A 16967-nucleotide genomic window follows, 5' to 3' on the forward strand; every position below is an offset into this window, starting at 1 on the left:
TCACTGATTGATTGGTTTCATTTCAGGCCATTCTTGTCACTGTCACTACAGTCACTAATAGGGTTGGGCATTGAGAACCGATTCATATTTAAAATTGTTTCAAAAATTACGACTCCAGTGGAATTGTTTCTTTATTGGAGAATTTGTTTTCAAATCTGATTGCCAGCTCCAAAGTTAGCATGCGCAAGTATTGGTTTCTGTAGTTTTGTTGCAGCTGCCGAGCACAGTAAGCAGCACTACCCTGGAAATCCAGAGTTCTCACGAGAGCACAATTTGAATTTGCTCAGCAAGTTACTCGGGCATCGATTAATGCTGCTCATTAAGAATGCCCTTGTACCCAAGCTGCACCAATCACATCGGTGTATCTGATGTAGGCGGGCCAGAGGCGAGCTAAACAGAGGAGGACAGTTTAATCTACCAGTTAGCCACGCTGGTAGCTAAGTGTGTGGGGTTTTGGATACCCGTGTGTTGTTGTGATTGGTCGGAGTGTTATCCAATTGCGTGCAGTGAGATTTTCAAACGCACGCTTGGTGCCGCCCCTCAAGATGGGCAACTTTCAGTAGTCTGGATGGCAGACCCTTAATCTTTCGGATTTGGGTCTGGATATCCAGGCTACGGTAAAACTGCAAACTGCAATTGAAATAAAACCTTCCTTTTACTTGTGAAAGAAGCATGTGACGCATTTCAACTCCACCCCTCAAAGAATCCGAATTGAGAATTGATAGGAACCGCAATTGAATGGAAGAATTGCAATTGCAATTGGAATCGGAAGGACGCCCAACCCTAGTCAGTAAAGCAGTGTTCATTTTGACAAAACTGTATATTAGTTTAAATTTTATTTCACAAAAACTGACATTTCAGCCATATTTCAGCATGTCTAGTTATCATTCAGGATACAGCTGTTGCAGGGTTTTGTCCCCTAATACTTACGCTGACTTTCAACCATCAACAGATAAACAATATATACATTTTAGCTTATACTGTGTTCCAGTTTCCCATAAAATACTGACCAGACGTTTCAGATGAGTAAACTGCATAGCAGGACTGAGTTTAACAGGAGAATGACAAAACACTTCAGATGCCTTAATGTTTAGTCTTGTTTAAGTCTTTTATTTAGTCTAATTCAGCTCACACTCTCCAAACCAGTCTCACAGCAGTTTGTGAAATAGTCACAAAATCTGATGATCCATAAACAATCTATACAATTGTATTTTATTGGAAGCATCTTCCATGTCTGAATCACATATTTTCATTCGGGACTGCTGCAGAGGAGCTGTATTCATTTGCTGTCATTGGTATTTTTAGGACTCTAACCACTGCTTTAATTCACATTTATTCACTAGATGTTATCGTGTTAACATATATATGTTAATAATATAATATGTTTATTTTTTAAAGATAATTTTGTGGGCATGTATTGAGATGACAGATGAAGAAATGAAAGGGGAGAGAGGGAGGGGGGGAATGACATTCAGCAAAGGGCCGCAGGTTGAAGTCAAACCCAGGCCTGCTGTGTTGAGGAGTAAACCTCTATATAAGGGCACCCGCTCTGCCAACTGAGCTATCCAGGTGCCCTGATTTATTTATTTATTGTAATGTTATTATGTCAGTCTTATTACCGGTGAAATATTACAGTATGTGGAAAGACAGAATACTGCAAGCGGAGAATGCATTGCGGTCATTCAAGTCAGAAAATCGTAGAGTGCAGCTCTTTAACGCCAATGTTGCTTCAATGTACATATTAAACGAGTGATTTTGTCACAAGCAACCTTGGTTCAAGTTTTACCAGTAAGTCATGCACCATGTAGTCTATATCCTTGACGTTCCACTTTCAGGATTGCACTGTTCTTCATTTAGGCTGAATATCCGTTGCTTTGGGCTTCCTCTGTGTTGGCAATTTAAACTCTGGTTGATTTCTGAGGACTATGGTTAACTGGTCCTCAGATCTCTCCAGGGTAAATCCAGACAGCTTGCTGGACTATCTGTCCATTCTGAGTTTTCTGTTGCACGACTAAAACAACTTTTGAACGTTCACATGTTCCACCAAACGTATCTCCGTACAGAGCTTAGCGCCACTCAACATGATTGTGATTGGTTTAAAGAAATGCCAGAGCACGTTTTTCTCCCATCCTGGAATGCTCTGTGGACTCGCCAGACCTCCTCCACAGCTCTGCGGAGGAATGTCTGCCAAAGCGAGACTAGGTTTTTTCTAATGTGATGTCTCAGAGTCTTATCTAGCACCCAGTGATGAGGTGTTAAAAACCATCCCTACCATTGCCTGTGGTAGGGATGATAGCGCAGTGTAACATCGAAGATGTCGGAGCGTTTAAGAGAAGGTGCTCCCCTATTGGACCAGTAGGTTGTCGAGAGGGTGGTCAGGGTTATCCATGATCGACAGTTTGTTCAGTGACCTCCTCTCCACTACAGCTTCAACTGTCTCCTGTATGCAGTGTAAGGGGAAAATGACATAGAACACGATTTTCTTTCAATAATTGTTCAACTCTTAAGGGATTTTTTCATTATAAGTAAATCCTTCAATTTGCCTCTGAAATATGTGTATATCCTAAAATAAGTCCTCCAATGTTGGAGACAGCTAAAAATGTTATGATTCTGCATTACTCCACTGTAAGCAAGGTTGGAGCCATGAAGCAATAACGGAACCAGCCTTCCTGATCAGTTTGTTCAGTTCAGTTGGTTGAAAAGCCATACTTATTAGCCACAGTGAGATGTGCCATGTTTGTTCCTCTGTGCTAAACCTTTACTGTATTCTTAGTGGTGAGAGTTAACTTTTGTGACATTTCTACAGGATTTCGTCATGTGCTTAAAACAGAGGAAACTGTCCAACTAACACTGGCAAGGCCTTCTGAACACCACACAAACCAAGTCACAGTCCCGATAAAGGAGAGTGATAGGGCTCAGTAGGTATTCAGTCCTAAAGTACTGTATACTGTAGCTTTGTCAAAAGCCGATGTCAAGCATTTTTGTTAAAGGTTAAAGGCTTCCGAGAGATGCAGTTAAATTTGATCTGATTCCTAATTCACATTTTGTAATTATTTTAATCTGGAAAGCTCTTTGTAAAAATATTATTATTCAACACTAAGGTATTAAAACTATCTCATTAAGACAGTCTCTTACATCCAAATCCTTGTGGCCCCTGGCATGAAAGGGTTGTCAACAAGGTTTGGTAACAAAATAAAATTGGTCTTTCTCAGGCTGTCCACTAACTGAGGGTTGAAGACCTTTGACCCCTTCCCAATTGCCGCGGTGAGCATCAGTGGTCCTGTGTTCACAGACCAACCCTGTCTTCTAGGAACTTCATTTATGTTCTGCTGGACTTTTTTTCCCATGATGTGAACGAAATCATGATGGATTACATTTGCAGACGTGTTTTTAAAGGTTGAAATTGCTCAGAACATAACAGTATACTCAAAGTCCAAATAGTAGAACCGTTTGTGGAAAAAAGGTAAAACAAGTGAAAGGAGTGAAACTGTGAATGTTTCCAAGGGCAATGTTGTTTTATTGGGCTAGACACTGTGCATGCATGTTATGGTGGCTGGGCTTATTTTTAGTGTGAAAATGAACATTGAGGTTGGCAGCTGTTGTACTGCAGCTGGTTTTCTGCTCTCAGATATCCAAAGACGTCACTGACTGACTTAAAACCACACACACCACAGAGCACGGGTGGAACTATGGCTTAGTTGGCAAAAATGCATCGATAGGGTGTATTTTTGAGTGTGGATTCTAAAAATGGCCCGTCAACCTGCTCTTTGAATTGTGACGTAATGTTCCAACCAAAACCAGCTGAAAGCTAAGAAAGGCATTTGATGTCACAAAATAAGGTGAGCAAAGGCTGTCATCCATCGGAAATGGAGTTTTGGTGGAGTGTTCCTTTAAAAGAAAAAACAGTAAACATTTAGTTGTATGAAGATTGGAACATCATCAGGACAGAATGTAAGATGGGGGCAAGTATTTTCTGTGCAGTAAAGGCATGTTGTCACAGAGCGTCAATACAATTGTGTGTATGTGTGTTTTAATAATGCAAGCTCTTATATAATTCTGTCCTCCCCAAAAAACAACTTCATATGTTGCTTCTATAATCAGCAATCACAACCTGTTGTATGTTTTGGAGGACTTCTTATTTCTACAGTTTACCAGTGATGATTATGGATCTTAAGTTGCACATATTAACCAGTATCTTAAAGCGCCCATATAATGCTTATTTTCAAGTTCATAATTGTATTTGTACCATTGAGGTTGTACCAGAATAGGTTTACATGGTTTCATTTTCAGAAAACACCATATTTATGTTGAACTGCACATTGCTGCAGATCCTGTTTTCCCCCTGTGTGTTTAGGTCTCTGTTTTAGCTACAGAGTGAGACATATCACTTCTTAACTATCTTTGTTTGGAGTTGCACATGTGCAGTATCTAGGTAAGATCACATCAGCTCGATAACTCTTTCTCCAACTTTGGTCAGTACAAGGCAGTATTAGCTGGGAGACTTCTTCTAAACGAGGGCCACTTGTGGAATACCTGAAGAACAGGGACATGGAAGTAGTTCTTTTGGAGATCATGGTGAACTAGTGTGTGTTGTAGCAGTGTTTTGCCATTGAGACCAAGCTAACATGCTAGGACTAGCACGTGCTGCGGTTAGCTACCTCGTCTCGGAAGGACTGAAGTTTGTATGCATGTGGAAGCACCAGAGACACAAAATAACACCCCAAATCAAAGTTTTGTATGAAAGGGTCAAACAGAGTGTACTCCTGTGTCAACCATAGGGTCTGTGTGTGAACATTTTGGTTCCAGACTCTTTCTTATACATTTCAGTGTGTGTCACCATCCCTTGCAGCTCAGAGAATGAATGGGGACTGTTTACCTGCCTGCCGGCCAGAGCTCTTTATCACGTCCAGCTACTTAAAGGTTGCATTTCTGCATGTCTGACAAACACACAACCACAATACTCACTGCATGTAACATTTTAATACACAGAGACCATACAATGGCTACATTGTGTGAGCAGTTGTGAAAGCACATGCTGTACATTATACTACGATTGCCAATAGGCAACCACACTGCTAAGTTATTATTAGTCATACTAACCGAAAACCCGTCTCCTTCCAAATGGAATGCCAATTTCCAAATAATAAAGCAGAAGGAAAATGCAAGGTAGTCCAGACCTCCCTCTCCCCAGCAACGTTTTCCAGCTCTTCCTGGGGAAACCAGAGGCCAGATTAGACATATAACCTCTCCAGTGTGTTCTGTGTCCACATCAGAGCCTTTCACCAGTTGTTAAATCTCCTCCACGAGACTTTCATATCAGAGGTCCAAACCAACTCAAAAGGCCACTTTCGATGCAAAGGAATAGCAGCTTTACACACCCTGTCTGCAACTCTACGTACACACCGCCACCAACTTGAACTTCTAAAGTTAACGGAAGTCATTCAATTTCAATGGACACTGGCTTTTCTCAGCTGCAAGGAGCGGCAACTCAGTCGGGATTGGCGTTTTGGGTGTTTTGAGCATGTTGCGCAAATTGGAACACACACGTCCTTCGCGCTGGCTGATTCGGGAGAAACATACAATGTAACTTTCATTCCTACCAAAACATTAGTTCTGAGGAGAAGCTCATAATCGGCGTTGCTTGGTTACCTATCGTTTATTCACTAAATCTTGCGTATAGGGACCATTTCACGTAACCTGCCAGTCACATTGCCTCTAAATGGTCCACTTATAGTGACGTCCTGCACGGATCACTAGGTCAGTCTGGTGGCTGCTTTCTCTGCCTGCACGCTGCGGCGGCTAAGCAGCTAACGGGCAAGCTAACTGCTAACAGACACTGCAGCGACCAAGTAACAATACAAATTCTGTCATTGTTTATGTCATTTATAAAAGGTCTCTAGTGTCAGAGTATTGGCCGTGCAGTGGCTGCTTGTGCTTCACCCAAGGTCTAACATAGAACGCAGCCAAAAAGCTTCCCTATACTTTTTGATAAGCGTCCTTCAGCGGACAGCTCAGAGTGTCTTTGCAGTTCAAGTCAGCGGCGGTGAGTACATTCCTGCATAGGAAACTTATTTTGGCCACTTCTATCAGAGATCTAATTCTTTCAGTCACAACCCACATGTCATGACCTAGCTAAGGGTGTGAAAATAGATGGACTGCTTCCAGGGGTCCGGTACAACGCCCTGCTCACTTGTAGAAATGAACTCAAACAAACAAACTTTTTTCTGATCAAATTTTTATTTTTATATTCAGAAAATAATGATGTAAACATAACATTCACGAACAATTAAAACAATACACTGGGACATAGGAACGCGTCCCAGGGCCACAAATCACAGAGAGGAAAAACGGGAGGGAGGGAGACAAAACAACAGATGCAGAAGCAGACGGACACAAGACAAGGGACCAATTACACACCCAAACCAAAGAAAAGGCTACAGCATTGCAGGGATTCAGCAATGCTGTGCCAAGTCTCCAAAGTCTTCACCGGGGCTCCACCCACACGAGCAGTTGAAAGTTCCATGCACGTGAAGTCCAAAAAAGAAAGGCTCCAGGAACCAACAGATAAGTCATGAGGTCGCTTCAAACGGGCTGCAATCATTCTTTTTGCAGCTGTAAGTCCAGCAAACACAGCACGTTTTTCAGCTTTAGAGAGCTGAAAGGCTGACAGGTCATTCAGAATCAAAACATTGACATTAACAGGCACAGTAACATTAATCAAGGTGGACATTTTGGATGCAATACTGTTCCAAAACTGACCAACAGGAGAGCACTCCCAGAACGTCTGAAGAAACCTTGAGCTTTATCTGGCAGAAAGTACATAAAGGGCTGTTAATTATCTTCATGTGGTGCATTTTCACAGTGGTGAGATATGTCCTATGTATTAAATTGTAGTGAACCTGCTGATGATCTGGATTGCGAGATACTCCTGGAATGTTAGGCCATACACTCTGCCAGTCGAGGGCAGGGTCTGGGTTATCACATGCCCAAATCCTCTTAATAGGAAGACCAACGCGGCCAGACATTACCAAGAACTGATAAAGCCTAGACATCATACCGCAGTTTTTAGGCTGCACACTAAATAACTTCTAAATAGGATGGATGGGCAAAGGCCTAAGGACATTGTATATCTTGAGTGCCGACCTTAACTGAAGGTAAAAGAAAAAAGAGGAACGTGGCAGACCGAATGCATTTTTTAAGTCAGAAAAAGGTAACAAACCAAACTCACCAAAAAAAGTCTTTTAGACATTGAACTCCCCTTTGTTCCCATTGTGGAGCCAAGGTTTGCAGTCAGAGATGCTAACTGAGCATGGTTAGTAGTTAGCTTGTTGTTGTTGTCGATCGCCGTCTGCTGAATCTGAGAAAAACGTGGCTCGAGGTAGCTTTTCTGTTTCTCCAGCAATGCCTCTGCAATGGAGTCCATATTGCCCGCATTGGGCTTTGTTCTTGTTTCCCATTCTAGTCAAAGTAACTCTAATTAGCACAAAGTGTTAACATATTGAAGTTAAAACCATATCAATTAAATATATATAAATATTGTGTTCCGGAGTAGCCTAATATTACACTGTATGATCTCTGTCTCTGTTCTCTTGCTTTCATCATGACTACGGTTACCTAACAGCCACCAGATTTTCTTACTATCTCTATCTCTGCCTCTTCATATCTGTCTCTGCTTCCAGTCTGCCTCTCCTTATGCAGCCCCAATAACCACTGACACAAACACCATCACAAGATACAATATACAAGCCTCTGTGTGATCACACCAGGAATGTAAACCCATCTAATAGACCATTTAGAGGACGTGTAAGATTAGTTTTCCTTTGAATGTGAATTCTGAACTCACATAGATAGATTTACAAAGAAAATGGCTTTCGCAAGGGCGGTCACAATGTGTACTCAGCACCTAATTAAATAATATAGCAGCTCATTACCACAGATATATTATGTAATATATACAACATTTATTAATCTTATATAATATATATTATTATATAAGAACTGGATACAGCCCCGTTAGTATCTGACTGAGGCTGTAGAAAATGTGTCGATGGAGAAGCAGATAGAGGGTGAGATGGTGCTGGCTTGGATGTGAACACTGAGGTAAATGCAGCCAAACGCACACTGTAAATGTCTTAGGAAAAGTAAGAACAGTTTAGTTGAAGCCTGCAGTTTTTTTGGAGCGCAAATTCAAGTTTGATGAACACAAACCATAAACCTCTTCAACTGGTTCTTTGCATTACCATAATCAGATGTTTTGTTCATAAATGAAAGCCTAATTGCTGCTGCAATGAATATTAAAAATATCATTCAAATGTTGGAAATACTTTCCGGGTTTATTGAATTCATTTGTATTTTTTCCATTCCCTGTTAGTTTCTTCAGGTAAGTTTCCATCTGCCATTTACAAGCTAAATCAGTTGTTCAGTCAGTTTTCATCGCTTGCACCTTCAGGCTGACAGTTGTCGTACAGCCTTAATGAAACAAGCTGTTTGCTAGTAGACAGTGTGTGTGTGTGTGTGTGTGTGTGTGTGTGTGTGTGTGTGTGTGTGTGTGTGTTTGTGTGTGTGTGTGTGTGTGTGTGTGTGTGTGTGTGTGTGTGTGTGTGTGTGTGTGTGTGTACTGTGTACTGTCGGAAAATGGATTAAAGTGCATTAAGAGGCTAAACCAAACGATTATGACATTTAAGTCCAAACACAAGATTGTTTTGTATAGGAGGAGAAAATGGAAACAGGCAGATGGAAATGGGCATGTGTTTAGTCAGATGGGGTTCAACCTGAGGTTTCAGGGTTGCCAAACCACCTCAATTTATTGTAAACAAAATATCTTGACCCTCACCTGTCACTGGTTTACTGAGGAGTGGTGCTTGTGAGTTTTGCTTTTAGTCAACCCTTTGGTTTTGTAATGGATGCTGATATTTTAAGCTTTCTAAACAGGCTGAGCCAGCCCTGATTTTGTGTTGAATGTTCCAATCTCCCAGGCCCCCTGACCTACACATTTTGCACTAAGCATGTAGTCTTTCAACAACTACAGTACATTTGAACATGTGGAAGAAACTTACAGCGTTATCAAACCTGACAGTTCACACCAATGCAACAAACAGTGTATCATCTCCATGACAACTATTTTTACTTCCGTTCTAACTTCTGACTTTTGGGCTTTTTTGTAGCTGGATATATCATTTGTTTCTTCAAAAAATGATTGTCAATGAACTTAATCATATTACAACGGTTCCTAAAATTTGCGTGTCTAGTGACAAATTGGCACTAGACAAATTTTATTTCTCAGAATGTCTTTGTTCTAATGCCGCTGGACGCTTCCTCTCTTCAGTCATTCTCTTGAGGCTCCATCTAATACTCTGCCATTTCAACCAGCTGTTTGTGACATAATAAAATTGTTGCCCCCGCGACCCAATACCGGATAACCGGATGAAGATGAATGGATAGATGGATGCAGTGCATACATTTTATGCAGTCTTGATGTAGGTGTTTACATTTAAGAGGATTGTAAATCAATAGCCACAGTGGCTAGTGAGCAAAAAAAATAATGCCAAGCTCTGGTTAGCATGCTAACAAACTAAACTAACATAGTGATTGTAGTAAACATAAAGCCTGCTAAACAGCAAGTTAGGATTGTTGTTGTGGGCATTATATGTGTGCTATGCTATGTGTGAATTTAGCTCAAGTTAATACTGTGCCAAAGTTCAGTATGGCTTTTCACTTACCACAGGGATTTGTCCAAAATCACTTAGGCTACTGCTCGCTATGAAGTCCATTGTATTTTATATGTCACCTTTGTAGTATGAAGAGCTACACCGATAGCGAGAAGCATGCAAAACCAAAACAAATCTGCCCAACACAAATTCCCTCACGTTTTTGGTAATTTTATCAGTTAAACTTGACCTATTTTCAGTTGTAGTTTATTTTTTTATGTTGCAATGTTACACAGTCCTGGAAATACTTTATTCTAGCTTTTTGGTCATTGTACATTTTTGTTTTTTATTTCACACTTTCTTTGACAATGTAATTGTTTCCCATGCCAATAAAGCCCCTTTGAACTTATTGCAATCAACTGTTTCTTGTGAAGCGACAAGAGAGAGAGAGAGAGAGAGTTAGAGGTGCACACCACAATCCGCTATTTTTCCATGAAGGGATAGTCAACGAGATACAATGCGATTTGACTGGGAGATTGCACATTGGCAGTCAAATCAGGCTTCTTAGATTGAGTTGTGTAGATCTTTTTTGTCTTTGTTTTGGTAGTTGTGGCATTTAGTGTAACAGAGACTTTGTGGACTGGTGCCAGTACAATCACCTCTAGATCAATGCTGGGAAAACCAACAAGCTGGTGGTGGATTTCCACAGGAACACTCTCCTCAACATCCTAGGTATGGTAAAATTACGTAAGTACTGTCACCTGAACAATAAACTGGATTTGAAGGACACCATCACTGTACAAAAAGGCCAGCGCAGTCTGTATCTGCTGAGGAGACTCAGGTCCTTTGGGGTGCAGGAGGAACTCCTGAGGACATTTTATGATTGTGGTGGAATCAGCATTTTTCTCCTCAGATCTCTGCAGGGTAAATCCAGACTGCTAGCTGGACTGTCTCTCCAATTTGAGATGTCTGATGCATGACTAAAAAACCTTTGAATGTACACATTCCACCAAAACAAGTTCCTTCCTGAGGCTATTTTGCAGAGGCACTGTTGCTCCGTCCAGCGCAAAACGCCACCCAAAATGAGTGGGATTGGTTTAAAGAAATGCCAATAAAACAGAGCATGTTTTTCTTCCATCCCGAATGCTGTGTGGACTAGCCAGACCCTCCGCTGCAGTGCTGTGGTGTAAGGTCTGGTAATGAGAGACTACTTCTTCAGTGACAGGCACAGCCGCTGCGTCAAGGAGATATACCGCAGGTCTTTCCTTTGTGCTGCTGTCGGACTATACAGTCAGCACGGCTCCCAGTAGCCCACATGGACAAAACACACAAACACACCAGGACTGACAAATCCTGCAATAATAATAATGTTACTGTGCAATAATGCAATACTGTAAATACAATTTACTATTAATTCTCTTTACTTAAATTTATATATTGCTTGCTAATCCTTAAAGTGTCTTGTACTTTTCCCCTTATCCAGTCCACCCAGAAAAACGTGATCATGCAACAAAAAGTAGAAAGTTGAAAAATGTTGCCACTACTTCACACGGGAGCAGCCATTTCCCCCTGTTGCCATAGGAAAGTTATTAAGTGACGACAAGACAAACACAGTCTTTTTCAACAAACTGCAGTTTTTGCACGTTCCTACAATTCTTGCAAGTTCCCGCAATTTCATTGCATAAAATTGCTTAAATATTCTGAATATTCCATTGCATTTTTCGTGAAAACATGCAGCATAGTCAAGGATTTTTGCCCGCAACAATCACCAAAAAACTCCTTGCTGCTGCAACTGTGAATTTCCCCATTGTGGGATTAATAAAGACCTTTGAATCTTGAATCTTCACTGTCCGTCAACCGTGAATTGTTTATTTATTTTTGTAGTTTCAGCATGTCCCGGTTATAACTTTAGGCGCCCCCTGTTTGGGAACAGCGTTGTTAACCCCTTTTCATCCAGTATACAGTTAATCCAGCTTTAGGGTCACATAGGATGTACTATACCACCTTAACCATTAGGCTACCAGGGAAACCCGGTTACAGAGTAGCTTTGAAGGGAAATTTTATATTTTTCTCTTCTAAGCTTACAGTAACACACTGAATTATGGTTCGGTGATGTAGGAATTGTACCAGACTATAAAAAAAAGCTTTGGGTATTGACCAAAAGAATGACATCATTGATTAACTGTCCGAAATTATTTTCCTTAACAGGGTGGCTGGGCTCGCCCTTGTAGACAATAAGAGAAGCTCAGAGCTCAGAAACTGAAAGGGGTCAGCTAAGGTAGCTCGGGCATCTGATTAGGATAACTTTTGGACGCCTTTCTTTGGAGGTTCTCCAGGCCTGTCCAAGTTCGGGGAGAACCCGGTAGACTGAGAGCACACTGGAGGGATAAGATATTCTGTCTGGTCTGGGAGCGTCTTACAATCACCCAGGAAGTTCAGGAAGGAGTGGCCTTGATTGACCCAGACTCATACAGCCTAGTAAATACAAATACATTCAGCTCTTGTACACGTGTTGTCATGTTGATTCCCCATCATTTATTCACATTTTGGGTAGGATAAGGGCTTTAGCATGTGCTTGTACTTTTTACAATGTGTAATGAAAAGCCTAGTCAGCAAACCACTGGTTACATGACATTTCTACAAGGTGTAGAGATTGATTTTCCTCCGCCTTACATTTCCTGTCTTCCTCCTCATCCTCCTTTCCTCCACCTTCCTTTTGGCCTGCTGGCCTCTGTGTTGAAAGCAACAAAGACTTTGACACATACTTAAACTGCATGCCAAATGCCTGATGCTTTTATGGAGGTTCTAAAACAAACACCCTCTCAGCCCAGAAGTACGTATTCCATTTGCTTTGTTGTTTCCTATTAATGCAGCAATTACAGTTCATTATTAATGTTCCTCATTACGAAGCAGCCTGTTAGTGTGCACATCGTGTTCACACAAGAAGCCAATGAGCTCACACTGTTAAACAGGGTGATATAATTCATGAGCTCCTAATGGTTCCATGATTTCCGCATTTCCAACTGTTTGTGTTGGATTGTTGGACATGATTTGTATTTCTGTCACTTACTAAAAACAATCTCTGCTGAACACAGCACATCTCACTCACTCACACACACACACACACACACACACACACACACACACACACACACACACACACACACACACACACACACACACACACACACCTACACACACACACACACACACACACACACACACACACTGACATTGGATGCTGGCATTTGTGTCTTCTCTCTTCTTGTGTATTCTTTGTTGAGTTTTCTTTTCTATATAGGTATCCCTATTCTTAAAGCTCCCATGGCATGAAAATTAAGCTGAAGTTTTTTAACATTAATATGAGTTCCCCCGGCTTGCCTATTGTCCCCCAGTGGCTAGAAATGGTGATAGGTGTAAACCGAGCCCTGGGTATGCTGCTAAACCTTTGAGAAAATGAACCTCAGATGGGCCGATCTGGACGATCTGCTCCTTATGCGGTCATAAGGGACAAGGTTACCTCCCTTCTCTCTAATTTGCCAACCCAGAGAGTTTGGCCCAATCATGAGAGAGAGAGAGACAACATAGCTTTCAAAAGAGCAAAGTGGCAGTTGGTCTAGGCCACACCCCCAGCCTCCACCTTGCCCCCCATTCCTAAAAAGCTAAAGACTCAAAAATGGCACATACTATGGAAAGCTCATTGTAGGACTGGCTCTAGTGGCTGTAATTCTGCACCAAGGCTGAATTTTGGGAAAGAGACTTCAGAAACAGTATTAGGGGACCACTAAGGTTTATATAAAAGAGACTTCAGATGCAGTATTAGGGGACCACTAAGGGTATATAAAAGAGACTTCAGATACAGCATTAGGGGACCACTAAGGGTATATAAAAGAGACTTCAGATACAGTATTAGGGGACCACTAAGGTCTTTATAAAAGGGACTTCAGATACTGTATTAGGGGACCACTAATGCCTGTGTAAAAGCATTCAAGAAGCATCATGTCAAGGGAGCTTTAAGATCAAGAAAATCTAAATCCCTCTATGGGTGTAAAGAACAGCAAGAGAGAGAGCAAGAGAGAGAGAGAGAGGTGAGATGTAAAAGTCATAGAGACCTCCAACCTTGTCTTGGGTTTTTGAAGCTGAGCTTTATAAAGTCTCTGGTGAAACCTTTATGTGGCTTTAAATCAGAGAGTGCTGCTTCCATAAAGCAAACTTCCCTGCTCCTCGTGAAATGTAGAGCTGCACTCAGCAGCAGGCTCAAACATCCATTAAAGGCAGAACAGTGGGCAGTAGGAGGCCCAGAGGCTTCTGCATACTGCCTCCCCAGTTACCATTTCCAAACATTTAGCGGTATCATCATTGCAGCTTTGATCCCATTTTGTCCGTTCCAATTTTTGTGCATGCTTGATAATTTACTAGCTACAGTAAACACAAATTTGTGCAAATCTGGGTTGGAGTGGTGGTGCTGATGTTTGGTTACACAGATCAGGCAGCACTGTGCCCTTTTGGCATGATGTTCTGCTCAGGTCAACCCATCACACAAGCACAGACGCACATTTTTGTGGTTTCAGTTGTGCATCTGCACACGCTGACCAGCGTTGCCAATACTTCTCTCCTGAATAATGCTAAATTCTAACACAGCACCTAGATTTGACCAAAACAGGTACACTACATTCTGTGCATTTCTGAACACCAGACTGGTTAGCTATCCTACACACATTGCAGGTTCATACAATTACATACAGACATACATCAACATGTACCCAGAGCTCCAAGAAAGAAAAAGAAAAAAATGGTTGGTTTGATTGAATGTTACCAGGGTTTTTAAAATGGTGGTTAACGTGATCTGGCAGGTAGGTAATCCCTAAGATTCAGGGAGGGGGGGCCTCACCCTAACCCTAGGGTAAAAACTGTTGGGTCAATGACCAACACTGGGACAAACCTGGGTCTTTTCTTTGTTTGTTTTTTATATGTTTTAAGCACTTTTAGGCCCATTTTTGACAGGACAGCAGAAGACATGAAAGGGGAGAGAGGGGGAATGACATGCAGGTCGGAGCCGAACCCAGCCCCGCTGCCTCGAGGAGCAAACCTCTATATGTGGAAAGCTGCTCTACCAACTGAGCTATCTGGCTGCCCGAAACTTGGTCTTAACACCTTATGAAATTTTTTTCTATTAAGGGCAAGATAACATTGTTATCTCGTCTCAAACTACTGTATGTTTGATCCCAAAGAAAAGAACCATTTAATAGCTACCTTTCAATGCTAACATTCTGCTAGCAGGTAAAAAAAATTGTATGTACTGTAACTTAGAAACATGTCCTGCCTTGAGTAACTTTAACCCTCACCTTGGGTAGATAATACTTCCAAATCCCCAGAAAACTGAAAAAAAAACACAGAGAATGTGACATCAGGTTTTAATGGAACCTACAGCCCTGGAAACATTAATGCAGCAGCACTGGCAGAATAAAGAACAAGACATGTTTTCATTTAACAGAGCTGTTAGCTTCTTATATGCAAAGAATAATCCATGATCAGCAGTATGCCTGTGGGAAAAAAAAAGCTAAATATTGAGGTCTGTAGATAAAAAGGATATTCAAAACAGTATAATGTAAATTTCATCAAGATGAATATTATTATAATGTAATTAAAATCGTCATGTATCTTATAATATCCACTTATCTGTGCAGGTTATCCCAGTTGATGAGAGGCGGGGTACACTCTGGACAGGTCACTAGACTCTTCAATTAAACTAAACCTGCATGTCTTTGGAATCTGGAAGGAAAACGAAATGAGAGAACATGTAAACTCTGGCTGGCAGGTTTACAGGTTCTTCTTGTTGTAAGGCAACAATGCTGATGACTTTTCCAACGTGACACCCCAACACAATATGAAACATAAAATAATGTAATAAACAATTTAGTATTGGCACTTACGCAAGGGAGAGCGACTTAAAAGCAAAACTAAGCGTCATCATAGTGTATATTTAGTTGAGGGCTCTGTCCAACAACATGATTACTAAAAACAATTATGAAACAAATTCTTGAAGAAATGTAGTAGTTCTCTGAATCGTACGTTAAAATCTTAACTGTTTTATCCAATGCAGAAAATGTGACATTAACAACCTGCAGAGCACACTGCACAGTCAAAATGCAGGACCTTGAGACCAGGATTTTCATTTTGCAACCTGTGTGGATTCAGGGGCAGCCCATTATTCAGCTAAGAAGGAGCTGTAATACCTCACATGGAACAGGGATATTGGGACCCCCCTTCCTGGAGCCAAGCATGGAATGTGAGCTAGCATCTGGTGGTCAGAACTTAACCCATTAGGACGATCAGGCACAACCTGCCTCCCTGTGGGCCTACTGCCTGCAGAGTGAGACATTAGGATCAGGTGCATTATGAGCTTGGTGGCACACAAAGACAGGAACTTAGGTGCACTGATCCCTGTCATCACATACTGGTTCTAGGAATGTGGAACATCCCCTATATGGCGGGGAAGGGACAAGAGACCATCTAGTTGGGCTCACGCTCACCTCTACACATTGTAGTGGGCCTGGAACAAAACTCCTGGAGAGGGAATGTATTCTCCTGCAAAGTTTCCCCGGTTGAAAGGTGCTGGGCGGGTGTCAGTATACTTTCAAGCCTCTGGCTGAGTGCCACTGTGTAGAAGTTCTGCCAACAGAATGAAAGGGTCACCTCTATGCAACTGAGCCTCTGACTGTTGTTTGAGCAGTGCAATGAGCAGCGTTTTGGAGTATCCGGCCTTCTTAGTCAACGCATTCTCACTCCCAACCCCTTCAAAAACCGTCGTTTGGTGAGGTGCCTTTGGCATTAGTGATGCAAAAAAATCCTTCAAACACATTGGGCTTTCAACTAATTCCAATGCAATCCAATATGCGGCGATATTTAACACTCTGGGCATCCCTTTAGCATAATTCTTCAGTGGCTGTAAAGCTCTGCCAGGGTTGTGCCTTGTCACTGATTATGTTTGTGGTCTTCATGGAAAGGATCTTGGAGCATTGCGGAAGAAGATTGGTTGGTCTGGGGACCTTAGAGTTGCTTCTTGACTCTTTGCAGATAATGTTGTTCTGTTGGATTCATCAGACTGTGGCCTTCAGCACAAATCAAAAATAAAGGCTGAAAACGCCCCAATATATCTTGAAAAATCAATTTCTGAGACATCAACTGTGTAGAGTTAAAATATGGGCAGTTTTACGAAAATTGACGGCAGATGCAAATTTCTTTAGACGTTGGAGTTGAGAAGCTCCACAGTCTGACGCGACAGCCAACTAATGCCTACCGGTGTTGCTGGCTTGCCGC

At 41.6% G+C, this 16967-nt stretch overlaps 1 long non-coding RNA gene across 1 annotated transcript in view; it reads right to left on the reverse strand.

Moving 5' to 3' along the window:
* Positions 1-11261: 11261 nt before the first annotated feature.
* LOC117961976 overlaps positions 11262-16967 on the reverse strand; it is a 17365-nt gene continuing 11659 nt past the window's right edge. Inside the window, exon 3 of the long non-coding RNA XR_004660522.1 lies at positions 11262-11423. This is a non-coding gene — a long non-coding RNA (uncharacterized LOC117961976). The remainder of the gene's footprint in view (positions 11424-16967) is intronic.

The sequence above is a fragment of the Etheostoma cragini genome, chromosome 18 (genome assembly GCF_013103735.1).
Source record: "Etheostoma cragini isolate CJK2018 chromosome 18, CSU_Ecrag_1.0, whole genome shotgun sequence".
NCBI classification, from domain to species: Eukaryota; Metazoa; Chordata; class Actinopteri; order Perciformes; family Percidae; genus Etheostoma; species Etheostoma cragini.